Consider the following 18,025-nt stretch of genomic DNA (forward strand, 5'->3'; position numbering starts at 1 on the left):
AATTAGGAAAGAAATGCTTGCAGGGTGAAAGCTCATTCTGACATAGAGAAAGCTAGAAAGATCAATTCCCCACACAGAAAAAGCCAGCCTGCCAGGGAGAAGGCTAGGCCAGAGCCCTGCTCCTCCTGCTCCCTGGCCAGCTGCCTTTCTAGGTGCAGGGAACCCTCCCAGCCAATGCAGCGGAGCCTGCAGAACTGTGAGGCTGCTTCAGGGTGGATGGAATGAACGCTTTAGGTGAGATTCCTGCACTGCAGGAGGTGTAGGTTCCCTTCCAACTCTCCAATTCTCAGCCCTGCTCTGAGATCAGCACTGGCTCCCTGTTTGTGAAAAACTCTCCCCAGGAAGATTCGGCTGGTGCCTTCATTATATATCTTTGGGCACCAGGGGAAAACAAGAATGTCCTTTTAAATGTGTTAAGGAAGGGGGCATTACTGGGTTGTCTTTGTTCTTATTATTATGTATTTTGTGGTTCTTATACAGTGGTACCTCGGTTTATGAACTTAATCCGTTCTGGAAGTCCATTCTTAAACAGAAACCATTCTTAAACCGAGGCGCGCCTTCCTTTTTTTTATAAAATTTTTATTAAGATTTTTACATTACAAAATAGAAAAAGAAAAAAGAAAAAGTACAAAATAAAAGTTGTTAAAAACAATCAATCTTTTCATCACATTATTTTTCATTTACTTGTTTCTCGGACCTCCTCGGACCTCCCTTTTTTGTATTCCAATTCAATTTATTAGCTCAGCAGTTTCTTTCCCTCTTTATTCTACCCAGATCTTTAATCTTAAATTATTATAACCTTGAATTTTTACTTATAAAAAACCATTTTTTCATATTCTTTTATACCATTACAGCTAGAAACCACTTAATTTCTATCCAACATCGTTCTAAGATTCATTAATTTTACAATGTCTCTGTAGATAGTCTTTAAATTTCTTCCAGTCTTCTTCCACTGACTCTTCTCCCTGATCTCGGATCCTGCCAGTCATTTCCGCCAATTCCATGTAATCCATCACCTTCATCTGCCATTCTTCCAGAGTGGGTAAATCTTGTGTCTTCCAATATTTTGCAATAAGTATTCTTGCTGCTGTTGTAGCATACATAAAGAAAGTTCTATCCTTCTTTGGCACCAATTGGCCGACCATGCCCAGGAGAAAGGCCTCTGGTTTCTTCAAGAAGGTATATTTAAATACCTTTTTCAATTCATTATATATCGTCTCCCAGAAAGCCTTAATCCTTGGGCACGTCCACCAAAGGTGAAAGAATGTACCTTCAGTTTCTTTACATTTCCAACATTTATTATCGGGCAAGTGGTAGATTTTTGCTAGCCTGACTGGGGTCATGTACCACCTGTATATCATTTTCATAATATTCTCTCTTAAGGCATTACATGCCGTAAACTTCATACATGTGGTCCATAACTGTTCCCAGTCAGCAAACATAATATTGTGTCCAACATCTTGTGCCCATTTAATCATAACAGATTTCACCGTTTCATCCTGAGTATTCCATTTCAACAGCAAGTTATACATCCTTGACAAATTCTTAGTTTTGGTGAGGCGCGCCTTCCTTAATGAGGCCTCCCACTGCCAGTGCCCTTCCATCGTTCAGTTTCCATTTGTAGAGGTAAAGTTTGCAAACCGGGACACTACTTACAGTTTTGCGGAGTTTGTAAACCAAATTGTTCGAAAACAGAACTGTTCTTAAATCAAGGTACCACTGTATTAAAATTGCCCTGAGATCTACTGGTACAGAGGTACCTCAGGTTACATACGCTTCAGGTTACAGACGCTTCAGGTTACAGATTCCGCTAACCCAGAAATAGTACCTCGGGTTAAGAATTTTGCTTCAGGATGAGAACAGAAATCGTGCAGCGGCGGCGCAGTGGCAGCAGGAGGCCCCATTAGCTAAAGTGGTGCTTCAGGTTAAGAACAGTTTCAGGTTAAGAACGGACCTCTGGAACGAATTAAGTTCTTAACCTGAGGTACCACTGTATAGAGTGGTATACCAATGTATGCAAACAATATTTATACCAATAATAATAATAAATAAATAAATAATGTGAAATCTGGCAGGCAGGCTTTTTCAAGGCTATCTGGGGCCTCTCGTGAGGATAAACAAGGTAGTAAAACCGGATTAAGCTTCCCGAAGAGGAGGAGGAGGGAGAAGCCACACAGACAGATGCTCGCACACCCGTTAATAAGATAAAACCACCAAGGCCAGATTATGGACTGAGGAAGCTAATATTCCTTCAGAAAAAAGGATTAGTAGGGGATCTCTGCAAATCTAATTTCGCAAGGTGGGGGGAACCACCAAGAAGTCCGGCAGTGAGAACAAAAGTCGCAGATCGCCAGCTACCCGTCCTCCTTCCAGGAGCTTTTCCTCATAAACAACCAACAGCAGCTCAACAAGCCGAGCTGAGCAGAAGCAGATTGGTCATCCCTAGAGGAGAAGAGAAGGCCTTCATTCTTGGACTCATCCTCCGGCCCAACCCAGTGGGGAACCTTCCCTAGGGAGCAAGGCCCTGGGGTAGGAAACGTCCCCAAGAGCAGGGTCTCCGGAGGAAGAGCTGGGCCCTGGGGTGGGGAGTGGGCTTCATTCTGCAGATGCCCACGCTGTTGCGAAGGGTGGGAGACATGTAAGCAGGATCGCAGGTGGGCTCAGGGAGCCTGACCACTCGGAGAGTCTGGAAGACCCTTCTGCAGGAAACCAGGGCAGAGGGGGATGCATGTGTGAATATTGTGGCACGGGAGGAAGGAAGAGTGTTGCACCCACACATACATCTCCTTGAGAAAGCATGCCTGGTGCCCCTCCAGGGAGAGAGGCACACTGTGCCCATCAAAACAGAAGGCTGGGCTTGCATTCATTTGCTGATACACCAGACCTGGGATGGTTGGGGAGCGCAGATCCGTGGAGAAACCCTCTCTTTGTACCCCAGGGTTAGAATTGCCAAATGGCACCTTAAACCTAAGATAGAGTTACCACGATGGAATGTCTAGGCACCTTTTTCCAATGGGGTATTATATTGTTGTTGTTGTTGTTTTCTATACTGCTTTATATTTTAAAGAAAACAACCTCAAAGCAGTTCACAACACATTAGAGCACCAAATAAAACAATCCAGAATAAAACAAATTCAAGCATCAAGGAGAGTATTTCAGGTCTAAGTGACATTTGGCATTCTCCATATTTACTTACCAACTTAATTTATAGAGCTGCCACATAGCAGAAGGACTCTAGGGAGCCAGTGGGTGTAGTGGTTAGAGTGTCGGATGAGGACCTGGGAGATCAGGGTTCGAATCCCCACTCCGTCTGGGTGACCTTAGAGTCAGTGATGGCCTCTTCACCTACCTCACAGGGTTGTTGTAGGAATTAATGGGGGGGGGGGAACCATGCACTCCTTGTGATATAAATGCAAGGTACAAGCTCTTCTGCGCATCTGCTTAAGAAAGCCAAAGGGGCAGGCAGAGGAAGATGCCAGTTGCCAACCTGGCAGCCAGAGATCTTCACAGGGTTGCAGTTGGACCCACACCAGGTGCAAACCACACATTTCTAGCTCTGCCTCAATGTAAAGTGCACAAGCAGGATTCAAGCATGAGAGCTGTCTACCCCCGGTCCCCGCTGGTCTCCAGAAACTTGGTATCCAGAAGCACTGCTCCCTCCAACCTGCTGTTTCTGCCTCCAGGTGCAAATGTCTTACCTGGATTTGGAAGGGAGCACACAGGTACAAAGAGACACAACCTCTGGCATGCGCACCGCCCAGGCAAGCCTCTGCCTGCCCCTCTGGGAGCGAAGGGTGGCTGTGCATCTTCCGAAATAAGAACTCCTCCAGGCCAGCTTGCACAACAGGTGAGCCTGGCGGGACTCCCAGTTCACCTGCTCAGGAATTCTGGAACAGGAGGGCCGCTGCAGCCACCTTCAGAAACAGCTCCTCCTCAATCTGAACTTGCAGAGGGTTTGTGGGCAGGAGAAAGAATGCAACAAGAACCTGTTGAAGTGTACACAACTCACAACAGCTCTGATGCGGAGGGGGTCAGATTTCTGCATCACCACAACCACAAGCGAGGATCCAGGTCGCTATTTGAGGAGCAGGTGGGGGCACCAGGTTGTAGAAGGAATGGCCGAAATAAATCCTCAAAGAATTCTCCACGCAATGGGCAAAACAGAGGAAAACTACTTCCAAGCACCATGGTTTCATTAACATCAAAAATCACTCCTGCTATACTCACAGGCTAAATATCTGATTTAATATGATCTCTTCTTAAATATGCTCCTGCCACAGTGTCAATCAAGATGGTCCAGTGATTTCATTTAACTCTGTGACCTTCAGGGGACGGAATATCACACATTTTTTCAGAGACTGCAGGTGGCATGAAAAAGACCTAGCATTTGGTCACTGTTTTATTCACAAGCTTTCCTTACTGCCCTGTAATGAAGTTCTTGGGGCAGCTCAGCAAACAAACAAAACTATGGGGGAAACAACACAAAATACAAAAATCAAGAAATAAAATCAAAAGCAGCATAGACTTTCAGCCGTCTGGCCCAAAAATGGCAGCTGGGCATTCCATTTTGGCGACATGGAGATTTTGGAAGCAGCCTGCCATGTTTTGAGAGAGGGGATTCCTCCAGGGAGCAGGAAAACTCTTGCATGGTGGTAGGGCAGAGTGGGTTGGATTACTGCAAAACTTTATACATGGGGCTGCCTCTGGAGACAGTTCGGAAACTTCTGCTAGTGCAGAATTCAGTGGCCAGGCTGCTCACCAGGGCAAGACAGTTTGAGCATTTTGCACTGATACTTGCCTGACTGCCCTGGCTGCCCATTAGTTTCCAGGCCCAATTCAAAGTGCTGGTGTTGACCTATAAAGCCTTCAATGGCTCAAGGCCCCAATATCTCAAGGGTGACAAAATGAAAACAGGGCCTTTTCTGCAGTGGCATCTTGTCTGTGGGATGCTCTCCCCTGGGAGGTTTGCCTGGTACCTTCATTATACACCTTTAGGCGCCAGGCAAAAAAGGTTCCTCTTTAACCAGGCCTTGGGCTGATTGACACCCAATGCCCTTGTAAAATGTGTTGGGGAGGCAGGGGGTTATTGGGTTGTTGTTTTATTTTTATTTTGCATTTTGTGTTTTTATATTGTGGTTTTATGCTGCAAAGCGCCCTGAGTCCAGCTGTATAAAATTCAAAAAAAGGGGGGGGCAGGAGGCACCATGGGAAGAAGCATCATTAAACAGATGTGGAGGAGCTTCCTAACGAACTTCTGTGAAGTTTTGTTTTAAATGCAGGAGGAGAAGTCTTAGCAGAAGATGCAAGGGAACAAGCCCCCCCACCCAAAGAAAATCCCATTGACAGGGAAAGAGCTACGCCTCTGTAATGGACAGAATGCCCCCAAGGCTCCATCAGCCTCATCAGATGCTGAACAGGAAGGAAGATGTGCCAGAGCAGAAACGGGCGGGGGGGGGGGAGATTTGGACTCCCCCATCCGCATCCCCACCCCTTTCTCTCTCTGCTGCCCTCAGGAAGACCAGAGCAAGCTGGGTAACAACAAAGAATTTATTTCCACTGTCATTAAGCGTCAGTCGTATCGCCAGGACAATTTTGCTTCAGGAGGGAAGGAGGGAGGAAGAAAGAAGTCGCAGAGGACAAGAAAGGAGGAAATGTTTTGGCCACCCAAGTTCCAAACCATTCCTCCTCATCGGTTACATAAATGGGAGATAACCCTAAACTGGGGGCCTGAGCTGCAATTTTTTGTGTGCAGGAAATTTTTAGTACAAAAAAAAGTGGGGAGAACCATGATTGCCAGCGTTCCTGTCCCCCCCCAAAAATCCCCTCCCATAAACATAATCAAGCAGTATATAGATGTTCATCAGTCATGGATGCTTTAGTTGAGATTCCTGCATTGCAGGGGGTTGGACTAGATGACCCTTGAGATACCTTCCAACTCTACAATTTTATGATTCTGTAAATTTTATGAAATAAACAACCTCATAATAATTAAATTCATTGAAAAAGAAATGGCACCTAGACATTCTGTTTGGTGTTAGAAACTCATACTGTATATAAAATCTATCTCGTTAAACCTAAGTTACAGTTGCCACAATAGAATGCCTAGGCAACATTTTTTACACTTTGAAGATGATGAGGACGATTCATTTCATTTCTATACTGCTCTGTATTTCAAAGAACAATTCTCAAAGTGGTTTGCAACACACTAGAACATCAAATAAAACAAACCAGAATGAAACAAACTCAAGCTTCAAGGGAAATGTTTTGGATCCTTCTCTAAGTGACATTTTGCTTTGCCCAGTCGCCAACCCGGCACCCAGGTATCTCCATGTGGTCGCAATTGGACGCACCAGTTGCAAAACATGCCTGGCTAATGTCTAATACTGATTCCATGGTGGCAACCCTAATCTAGGTTTAAGGTTTGCAACTGACTTATATATCTGTGTTTCTAACGCTGACAAGAAACCCAGGCTGAACAGGGAAGGAAGGCTCCATTTTCTGACTTGCACACCAATGGCCTTCTGCAGTTTGCTGCCTTCATTTCCAGCAGAGAAAGCCAGGAAGTTTTTCACAAGGAGGCAATAAATTAGAAAGAAAGACGACTCCAACTTCCTGGCAGTTTTTCTCGCCCAGAACTACATAGAAAAATAATTCACGGCAGGTGAGAAGTTTCTTGTGGAAACTGTGCCCAGAAGTCCTTCCCAGGGGCTGTTTGATGCCCCTCAGCTGGGCCCCACCTCCAAGGACCCGATCTCCACCCTTGAGGTCCCCAAGTCAAAGCAACTGAACACTGCTGGAGAGAGGACTTCTTTTTTCCAGCACTTCCAAGAACATATCTGAAGGGTGAAGTCATGGTTTTAAGCTGCTCCACTGATAATGAAAACAAGGCAGACCGGTATCTGGGCGGGAGAGAGGGGCATTGATGCAGGATGCAGACAACAACAACAACAACAACAAATTATTTATACCCCGCCCATCTGGCTGGGTTTCCCCAGCCACTCCGGGTGGCTCCCAACAGAATTAAAAGCACAATAAAACATCAGACATTAAAAACTTCCCTCAACAGGGCTACCTTCAGACGCCTCTGGGAAAAGCTTGTGCCCCTTTCAACCACTCAGCCCAGCTGACAGAAAGGCTTTCTCTCGGCTCCTGGCCTGTCCTCCTGATTCCAAGAATGAGTATGCAGGGGTCGGCTTTATCCCCAGTTACGACTGCCCTCCTGTCTCGTTCTCCCACATTTCTTCGCTGAAAATAGGGACATCCCATTCCATAATGATAATTTTGCCATTTATACCCCACACATCTTACTGGGCTGCCCCAGCACTCTGGGCAGCTTTGAATATATATAAAAACATAATAAAACATTCACATTTAAAAAACTTCCCTATACAGAATTGCCTTCCGACAGCTTGGGGGTCAGATTACTCCATACCTTCCAACATTTCTCCAATGAAAACAGGGACATTCTAAGGAAAAGTGGGGTGTTCCAGGATCAAATCAGAAACCAGGATGGCTTCTCTAAATCAGGGACATCCCTAGAAAATAGGGACATTTGGAGGGTCTGCTCTCTCCCCCTGCAACCTGTGTCCATGTTTGCTCTGCAAATAATAAATGACATCTCTGCAGAGCCCTCCCAGGCCAGGGCAACCTCTGTGTTGATGCCATGGCTTTGGAATATTATTTATTATTAATCTTATTTGTTTACTTACTGAATTTCTATACCTTCCTTCATCAGAGCATGACAGGGCAGTTTACAATTTAAAGACATGAAAATAGATACCATAGTAACAGACAAAAACAATACCACCCCCTTATATATGTGTGTGACACAGAGAGAGAGAGAGTGTGAGTTTAAAAGGCCGTAAATGGTCCCATGAGCCAAAGGCTTGGGAGAAGAGAAATGCTTTTGGCCGGCGCCTAAGGATATGTAATGAAGGCACCAGGAGAGCCTCCTTGGGGAGAACATACCACAGACAAATGCCCCGTTCTCATGTGCCACCCTCTGGACCTCTCATGGAGGAGGCACATGAAGAAGGGCCTCGGAAGATGATCTCAGTGTCTGTGTCGGTTTATACAGGGAGAGACGGTCCTTGAGGTAATGCGGTCTTGAGCCTTTTAAGGCTTCAGAGGTCAAACACAGCACTTTGAATTGGGCAGCCAGTGCAGTCGGAGCAGGATCAGTGTAATATGCTCAAACAGTCTTGTCCCAGTCAGCAACCTGGCTGCTGAATTCTGCAATGGCTGAAGTCTCCAAACTGTCTTCAGAAGTAGCCCTACGTATAACACATTGCAATAATCAAACCTTGAGGTTGCCAGGGCATAGACAGTAGACTATCCCAGTACAGACAGGGGTGTAGCTGGGCCACCAGCCAAAGCTGAAGCTTTTAGGCACTCCGGGCCACCTGAGCCTCAAGCGACAGCAATGGATCCAGGAGTACCCCCCAAGCAGTGCACTTGCAGAAAGGCTTCACTGGCCTCCAAGTGAGTCATGTGGCCCCTTTCCACCTAACTTCTCTCCCTCAATGCCAATGGTGGAAGCTGCCTTCGGAGGTGGCATTCACTGGGAACCTCATCCAAACAGCCCCACATCACTCCCTGAATGACTTCCCAGGGCTGTCATGACAACACAGGAAAGATGTGGCACTTGGTACAGAAATGTGCCAACTCTTTGCCTTGTACTTCTGCACAAGGGCAAATTTAAAGGCTGGCCTCTAGCCGGTTCTTGCTCCCTTGGAAGCTCCTGTCCTCCCAGCAACCACACTCAGTTGTCAATTACTTTTAACCCTAAGACAAACAAGTACAGCAAACTAAATATGACATAATAGGCATCACTGAAACCTGGTGGGATAAGTCCCATGATTGGAATGTAATAATGGAGGGATACAATCTATTTCAGAGAAACAGACCAGACAAGAAAGGAGGAGGAGTGGCGTTATATGTCAGGGATGTGTATACCTGTGAAGAGATCCAAGATTTAGAACCTCAAAGCCAAAGTGAGCATTTGGGTCAAAATTAAGGGAGAGAAGAATAACAGGGACCTCATTGTGGGAGTTTACTATAGATCCCCAAGCCAAACGGAGGACATAGATGATGCCTTCCTGGAACAGATGGCCAAGCATGCAAAAGGAAGGGAAATAGTAGTAATGGGGGACTTCAATTACGCGGATATTTCTTGGATGTCAAACTCAGCCAAGAGCATAAGGTCAAACAGATTCCTCACTGGCCTTGCAGACAACTTCATTGTCCAGAAAGTGGGAGAAGCAACAAGAGGAACAGCCATTTTAGATCTGGTCCTAACCAATGTTGATGACCTGGTTAGTGGGGTAGAAGTGGAAGGATCATTAGGCGCGAGTGATCATGCTCTTCTGAAGTTTACTATACAGCGGAAAGGAGCAGCCAAGCATACTAGGACTCAATTTCTTGACTTTAAGAAAGCCGACTTCATAAAACTTAGGGAAGTGCTGGGTGAGATCCCATGGACAGTAATACTAAAAGGAAAGGGAGTTCATGATGGCTGGGAGTTTGTTAAGAGGGAGATAGTAAAAGCACAACTTCAGGCAATACCAATGAGACGGAAACATGGAAGGTGCCTAAAGAAGCCAGAGTGGCTATCTAAAGAACTTTTAACTGAGTTAAGATTAAAAAAGGATGTGTACAAAAAATGGAAAAGGGGGGAAACCACCAAAGAGGAATTCAAACAAATAGCCAGCACGTGTAGACACAAAGTCAGAAAAGCTAAAGCATAGAATGAACTCAGGCTTGCTAGAGAGGTTAAAAGCAACAAAAAAAAAAAGGCTTTTATGGGTATGTTCGTAGCAAAAGGACACTGACAAACTGGAACGTGTCCAGAGGAGGGCAACCCAAATGGTCAAAGGCCTGGAAACGATGCCTTATGAGGAACGGCTAAGGGAGCTGGGCATGTTTAGCCTGGAGAAGAGGAGGTGAAGGGGTGATATGATAGCCATGTTCAAATATATAAAAGAATGTCACATGGAGGAGGGTTGTTTTCTGCTGCTCCAGAGAAGCGGACACAGAGCAATGGATCCAAACTACAAGAAAGAAGATTCCACCTAAACATTAGGAAGAACTTCCTGACAGTAAGAGCTGTTTGACAGTGGAATTTGCTGCCAAGGAGTGTGGTGGAGTCTCCTTCTTTGGAGGTCTTTAAGCAGAGGCTTGACAACCATATGTCAGGAGGGCTCTGATGGTGTTTCCTGCTTGGCAGGGGGTTGGACTCGATGGCCCTTGTGGTCTCTTCCAACTCTAGGATTCTATGATTCTAACTGCAAATCTGCACAAGGCCCAGGCAACTGACTTCCAGCAGCAAGTCTATTTGGCCCATTTAACTTCTTAAAAAGAGAAATCCTACCATGTGCCAAAGGGGGTGTCATTTCTTGCATCCCGAGAACAAGATCCTGGTTTCAAAACAAACCCCACTTCCTTAAAGCTGACTTTAAGGACACCTTCCCTTCCTCTTGTTACATCACAGAGGCAGTATTTCAGAAAACGTTTTGGAGCAGAAGGGCTCCACACCTCCTCAAAGGACAAACAGCGGATGTTACAAAAGGCAAGCGCTAAATTTAGGCCAACTTCCTTCTAAGAAACGAGTAACACTTGGAAATCACTGAAGTGATGCAGCCCCAGGCAGGCAGGGTGGCATTTCACCAACCTGGGAACCTGAAAATAGTATAATAGTAATTTAGGAAAGTAATCGTAGGGGGAAAATAGTATAAAAGTAATTGAGGAAAGTAATCATAGGGAAAAAGTAGTATAAAAGTAATTTATCTGTAATCAGATAGAAATCCACTCTGGTGGTGCATTTCAGAGTCCCCCAGTCCAACAAGTTGGGTGGTGCGGGACTGCAAGCGTGCAGAGCTCTTTCCCAAACCTGGGGGACTGTTGGCTGCAACAATATCCAGACAGCACCAGGCCAGGGAAGGCTGCATTCGGCTGCTTTCAACCCCATGGATCCATCAGTGCCCTACTGTCGCTGCCAAGAGATGCTGCTGGTGACTGAAGCTGTGGCGAAACACAAACTCCTTTATTGCACGCACACATCTCCTCATCGAGATCCTGTTGCCTGCCATGAGGCCCAAACTCTGTTGACACAACTGTGAGCGCACAAACCACACAGATCCTGGAACCAATTCTGAACAAGAGAAAAGATTTCTTTCTCCAACAACCATCCGATGCAAATTATGCCTTCCATGGAAGCAGATGTAAAGAGGTGGTTTTTTTCTTAAAGAGCAAGTGTTGCCCACACAACTGGGCTAGGGTCAGTACACTCCATTCAGACAGAAGTTTCAACTGGCCTCCAATTTTCATGTTTCTCACCTCTGAAAGAGTACAACTTTCTTTCTGTGCTACTGAGTCTTCCTCTACTTCAGACTCCATCCACAGCAAAAAGAATAAGCCCGAATTTTCTAAAGGCCAGATATTGCACCGTTGCCTGAGCCATGGCATCACATGCACATACAACACATATGCCATATTGTGGGATGTAGCAGATGAAGCAAGCCTAGGCTGCCCCTTAAAATTAAATTACACCAACAGTACAGCTATGGAAACAGGGAGATGAGAAGAATATAAAGTTATCAATTTTTTAAAGCATTATATTGCACTGTAAACTGCTTCAAGTGACCAAGGGAGAAAAGCAAAGTATAACTCTTCTATGGAGATTTGACACAAAATACACCAGTGGGTGCAGTGACCTTAGAATTTACAGTTTCCTTCTGCATTAGACAAGCCAAACACCTGCATGTCTATTTATTGTTGCTTACTGAATTTATATCCTGCCCTTCCTCCCCAGGGCAGCAGACAGATCCACAACTTGGAAAAGCAGCAATGATGTCCTGAAACAGATCAAAACGTTCCAAAACCAAACACAATTAATAACATTCTGAAAGCAGTCAAGAGAGAAAAAGCACTTGGCACACAGCAAGGCATGCTCCTTGCTGCTTTGCAGAAATTTAAGCAAAATAAAGCTTTTGCCATGCAGGTAAAATGCAGCTTTTTGCAGCAGCTTTCAGGGCTGGGAGTAGCCAAATCGCCCTTGGCTCCCCATGGGACTCCAGCACCCATTTCCCATCCTCATGGCGCCCATCCAGGAAGAGGAGAACAGACCCCAGCATCAGCCCCTCAGCTCAGGAATGACAGCTCCAGCCCCCCCCCTCTCCAAGCCCCACACAACCCCTCTGGCTCCATCATATCCCTTGCAAGCAAGCCAAGTCACGAGCAGACTGCACCCAGTGGCAATGAGTTGTTTGTCCAAATACTGTACTGTACTGGGTTCGTGGGGAGTGTTCCCCCCCCCGGCATTAATTAGAGGGCACCAGCCCTCAGGACCTTCCTGCATATCATTTCAAGGGGCTCATTTCTGGTAGAGCAATAACCGGTGTTGGGAATTCCCATTGTTCTAGGCGCATTTTTGCAACAGGGAATTTCATTAGAGCAAGCAGTTTCTGAGCACAGTATTGTGCCTAAGATTTCAGATTAAAACTGCAAAGTGAAAGGAAATGAGGACCTTTTTCTGCCTTCCCCCTTCTAGCTACTCCCTGAAGACTGGAGAAGAGACCCTCTTAAGAATATTAGGAGGGTGGGCAGGGGAAGGACTAGACCATGTGAAAAATGAACATAATAATTTAGCTGCAGTTCATTGATTTTCAGCTTTGTATTCTTATTATCAAAAAAGTGTGCCTAGAAATTCCGTTGTTGCACCCATAACAGAGGTTTAAGGTGCCCTTTAGCTCCTAGCTTTCATATCTCAGTTTCTAATGCTGGCAATGTGTGTTAACAGCAGCCCACTCTGCCAAACAGCCTTTCTTCACTTGGGATGTATCCCCAGCTAAACACTCCAGTGTACTTACAGGCGTAGTAAATCCAATGAACCCATGATTCAGTACTAGAAATCTCCCAGGTGCCAGGCGTGTTTTGCTACTGGCACAGGTTCAGTTGCAACCATGCAGAAATCTCTGGATGCCAGACTGGCAACTGACATCTCCACCTGGCTGGTCCCTCCAGCTTTCCTAAGCAGGTCAGCAGAAGAGCTTGTTCACTGCCTTTATATCCCACCTTTTTCTCCAAGGAGTCCATGGGTGACCCCCCCCCCGTTAATTCCTACAATGACCCTGTGAGGTAGATTAAGAGGCCATGACTGACACCAAGGTCCCCCAGTGAGCTTCAGGACAGAGCTGGAATTTGAACCCTGATCTCCGAGGTCCTAGCTGACACTACTTCTTCTATGGGGCAGATCTATAAATTAAGTAGGTAAAACAGAAGTGGGAAAAGCAAACTGCTACTTAGAGAAGGATCTGGAATATTCCCCTTGAAGCTTTTTGGATTCTGGATTGTTTTATTTGATGTTCTAATGTGTTGTAAACTGCTTTTGAGGTTTCTTTCTTTAAAATATAAACTGGTATAGAAATGAAATAAATAATAACAAAAAATAAATTTCACTTCTGAAACGTTTGACAACCGAGGCACTGCTTCTTGCACTCAAGCGGAAGCCACATCAGATGTTCAGGTTCCGAAAAGCGTTTGGAAACCGGAGCCTTTACTTCCAGGTTCGGGAGTCGAAACGTTAGAAAACGGAGCCGTTCGAGAACCGAGGTTTGACTGTATATGTGAGTTTCTAACACTGCCAGAAACTGGGGCCAAAAAGTGGTATATGAATAAATGAGACACAATAACAGAATCATGGAATTGTAGAGTTGGAAGTGGCCCTGAGAGCCATCTAGTCCCTGCAATGCATAGCTAACCCATACAGGAATCGAACCTGCAACCTTGGCATTATCGGTACCACACTCTAAGCAACTGAGCTAGACGGGTGTTGTTGGACTACAACCCTATCATCTCTGACCACTAGCTAGAGATGATGGGAGTAGGAGTCCAACAACACCTGGGGACCCAAAGTGGAGACAGGCTGCTGTAGAGTCCAGAAGCTGGCCAGACCCTCTCCGCTGGAATTCCTCAGTGACCCTCACCCATCAAGGCGCTCTGTGCATACACAGGAACCACTTGCCCTTCTCAAGCACCTTCTGCAATGACTACTTACGTGTTCCAAGCCCCAACAGTCCCCCGCCCTCCCTGCAAGGTGCTTCCAGTCTGCTATCTAAATGACAAGATACTCTTCCCCCCGCTGCCCCGCTGGGTCCCTTCTCACCAGAAGTGAGAAGCCAGATACCACAACAGAAAGCCCAACAACTCCCCAACGGCCCAGGCCCTGTTCTTCACCTCAGTGGCCAGGCAGGCGGAGCTCCAGCTACAGATCCCCACCCCGCCAGTGAAACCTGCCCCTACCCCCAAAAAAGCAGTGCACCTCATGTCTTGTGGCGGGGAGTTCCAGAAGCTCATGCTGTGCCTGCAATGTGGAGGAGGCTGCTGACTCCTTGCCCTCCTTTTGAGCACCCTTTTGGGATCAGCACAGAAGCCCCTCAATCAACATGCAAGCCCCGCCCACTGAACTGTACAGAAGCCCCTCCTTCATTTGATAGGCCCCTCCTACTTTGACCAGCACAGAAGCAGCTCCTCCCATGGAAAGGCCTCCCTCCTCTTAAGGCCCCTCCCACTTCCTATGGTCCCGCCCCTCTCAGCTCCTCCCCCTCAAATACCGTGCAAGCCCCTCCCACCTCCCATTGTCTCCTCCCCCTTTCCCCCCGCCCGCTCGCATCACAGGGCGGTGCCACATAAGCCCCGCCTCTGAAGACCCCACCGCAAGGGGCGTTTCCTTCCTCGGCCCCGCCCCTCGCAGGTGCCCACGTGACCTCCCCCTCCGCGTCACCCTGAGGGCGGCGGTGGCGGCTTGGCGAGCCGGGCGCCTCTTACCCTCTTGCCCCGCTCGCCTTTTTCTCTGCCTTCCTTCTCGGCCGCTCCGCCTCGCCGCTTCCCCCGCTGCTGCCGAAGCCGCCGCCGCCTCCTCCCTCGCCCTGCCGCGCAACCCAACCTGCTGCCAAGTCCCGAAGGCGGGCAGGGCAGCCCCCCCCCGCCGTCCGCTCCCGTCCTCCGTCAAAGGGGCGATGAGCGACGGCGCCACTCGGCCAATACGCGCGGCGCGTTCCTCAGCGCGGAGGCGGGACGAGCGCTCAGCTGCGCCGTTAGGTTGTCCCCGCGGGCGAGGGCGGGGGAGAGAGCGAGCGAGCGCGGAAGCGGCCAATCAGGGCCCGCGAGGACGGGCGGCGGCGCGGGGGAGGGAGCGGGGCCTCGACTCGTATGCAGATTGCGGAGGTGGGCCAGACTGCGCATGTTCCCTCTTTGCATTATTCATGAGTGGAAAAGGCGGGAAAGGAGAGGGGCGGGGCGAGGCGGAAGGACGACGAAGAGGCAGAAATGCCGAGCTGGAATCAATGTCGGGGGTCGTTCCAGAGGTCCGTTCTGAACCTGAGGTACCACTTTAGCTAATGGGGCCACCCGCTGTCACTGTGCCACCCCACGCAATTTCTGTTCTCATCCTGAAGCAAAGTTCTTAACCCGAGGTAATATTTCTGGGTTAGCGGAGTCTGTAACCTGAAACGCATGTAATCCGAGGTACCACTGTATTCAGTTTCCATAATAAAGCCTTTAAAAATATTAATAATTTAACTATTATTGTTTAAAAGCATCAGTACCTCAAAAACGAGAAAATAATACCAATTATTATTAAACTTTAACAAATAATAATCATAAAATCATTACTGCATTGGCCTCCCACCTTTCTCCTAATTTGGCAGTGGCATTTGAAGAATGACAACTGACCCAAAAAACGCCAAATAATGTTACTTATTTTTATTTTATTAAATCTTCATGGGCAGTTTGCAATGAAATCATGATAGGAAAAACACAAAATACATTCTAGAAATAACGAAAACAACCCAATAATCCCCAGAGAAGTAAAAACCAGAAGACAACCCTTGAAACGCAGACAGAGAAGCTGAGGCCCTATATATATATATATATATAAATTCCAGTTTTTGGACAGCAACCAATATGTGCAAACTTGGGAGGATATTGAACCCAAACAGGAAGAAAAACCTCCTGAGATTCATTAGGCAAACAAAGCAGAGAATCAGCTTCAGTGGTGCATAAATTTAATGCATAAAAGGTTCTTTTCATTTTTTAAGAAAAGCCCTTCCACAAAGCAATAAAATAATAATAATAATAATAATAATTTTATTGTTTGTACACCTCCCATCTGTCTTGCCAAATGCAAGGTGGTTCTTTAAAATGAGATTCAGAACACTGGGTGGCTTCTAACACATATAAAAACGAAATAAATGCTGAACATTAAAAACCTTCAGATTAAAAAAATGCCCTTAAACTTCAGGTAAAAGAGGAAGGGAGGATAGAGCCGTTTGCGGCCATTTTGTGGATCCCTCAAAGCCTGTAGCCCTGGAGAAATCTCTCAGTCTCCAATCCCCCAACGAGATCTCTTAGATCGGGGTAGGCAACCTAAGGCCCAATTGCCTTCTCAATCCGGCCCACAGACAGTCCGGGAATCAGCATGTTTTTACATGAGTAGAAAGTGTCCTTTTATTTGAAATGCATCTCTGGGTTATTTGTGGGGCATAGGAATTCGTTTGTACCATTTTTCAAAATATAGTCCGGCCCCCCACGTGGTCTGAGGGACGGTGGACCGGCCCACGGCTGAAAAAGGTTGCTGCCCCCTGTCTTAGATGGCAATAAATTAGACAATAAACTTATTGCAATAAATGAGTTTGCTCAAGTTGGACTTCTTTGCAGCTCAAATCAAAGATTCAGCTCAGTGCCCACTCCCAGATTTGCCCCTTGACTGGCTGCACTTTTAGATGTCCAAAAAGAAAATTTAAATGAACACATTTTGCACATGGAGAAAGACTCCCGCAAGAGATGAGGAACTCCCATCCCGTCTTCGCTTTTCCTGTCTTATCGGCGAGTGGCCTGGTATCCTGGACCACAAAAACTATAATTTTTCCAGCCTCCTCAGCCCCCTGCTGCAGAAACACGTCCATGCCAGGAATGGGCCGTAACATTTTGCTGTGGAGACACACTTTTGTGCCCATGTGCATGCAGAGAGAGGGGCAGAATAAAAGGAAATGGTGATTTCTACCAGCTGGGTGCAGAACAAAATTGCTGCAGCTGAATGCAAAAGGCTTTAGGGAAATGAAGGGAAATGGAAGACAGGCTCCCTTTGCAGGGCTGTGGGCCCAAGTCTTCCTGCCAAAGGGAATTGCACTGAGATATTAAGGCAGAAACATGCTTTGTAGGGAGAGAATGCATCAGGAGAAATTGAATGATCCATTATCAGAACCATTTTAAAGTGGAACGAAGCTGGACTCTGGCTGTGGCTGGAGCAAGTTAGTTCCTTGGAGGTTTTTAAGCATGTCCATCTGCCAGGGAAGCTTTGGCTGAGATTCCTGCATTGCAGGGGTTGGGCTGGATGACCGCTGGGGATCCCTTCCAACTCTACAGTTCTATGAAAGTGTACGCTCAGCGAGGGAACCAGTTGCTTCTTCTTGGAGAGAAAGCAACGTTTATCTCTTAATTTTGGGCAGAGGCAGCTCATGCCGAAGAGATGAAGCCTCAACAGGGACAGCCAGCCCTGCGAGGAAGGCTAGGGGGGCAGAGAGAGCAGCTGCCACAAAGGCTGCCTTTGGGTAGGGATGGGCTGCTCACTGTCGGACGCAGGAGGCCAGACTAGGCAGGCCTGCCCACCCGGGCCTGATCCAGGCGCTGATCGGGGGGGGGAGCACCCTGGTCCGTTAGGCCCCCCCACCCCAGAGCACCCCCTGGGCAAGTCACCCTCAGCCCCCAACTCCCAATTCTTCCAGGCAAAGGAGCAAAGCCAGTTTATCTTTTGGGTGCGGGGTGCCTCCTGGTGGCCAAGGGCAGGTGGTGCATTGGTGGAGAGGCACCCATCGATGGGGAGCCTGTGTCACCCAGAACAGGGCACGAAATGGGTGCCATTCCAGACCTTGCGGGTGCAGCAACCTTGCAAGCTTCCAAGTCAACACTGGCCTCTCCTTTTTAAAATGTTTGCTTATAAATTTATTGAGATTATTACAGTAAATTAAAA

General features: G+C 47.0%; 2 protein-coding genes and 1 long non-coding RNA gene across 4 annotated transcripts in view; 1 reads left to right on the top strand and 2 right to left on the bottom strand.

Annotated features, from left to right (window-relative positions):
* The window catches only part of GNG7 (G protein subunit gamma 7), a 93,258-nt gene extending 78,196 nt beyond the window's left edge, over positions 1-15,062 (bottom strand). The window contains exon 1 of one of the 2 annotated variants that reach the window (XM_083720851.1): positions 14,942-15,062. The gene's annotated coding sequence lies outside the window, so the exon portion shown is untranslated. Of the gene's footprint in view, positions 1-14,823 lie in introns of both variants that reach the window. The other variant, XM_083720850.1, reaches the window with a different exon arrangement.
* Positions 1-18,025, top strand: part of LOC310835890 — a 230,989-nt gene that overhangs the window by 178,156 nt on the left and 34,808 nt on the right. The window lies entirely within an intron of this gene.
* The window catches only part of DIRAS1 (DIRAS family GTPase 1), a 140,273-nt gene that overhangs the window by 94,155 nt on the left and 28,093 nt on the right, over positions 1-18,025 (bottom strand). The gene's annotated exons all lie outside the window — the stretch shown is intronic.

Source organism: Podarcis gaigeae, assembly GCF_964106915.1.
Source record: "Podarcis gaigeae genome assembly, chromosome: 18".
NCBI classification, from domain to species: domain Eukaryota; kingdom Metazoa; phylum Chordata; class Lepidosauria; order Squamata; family Lacertidae; genus Podarcis; species Podarcis gaigeae.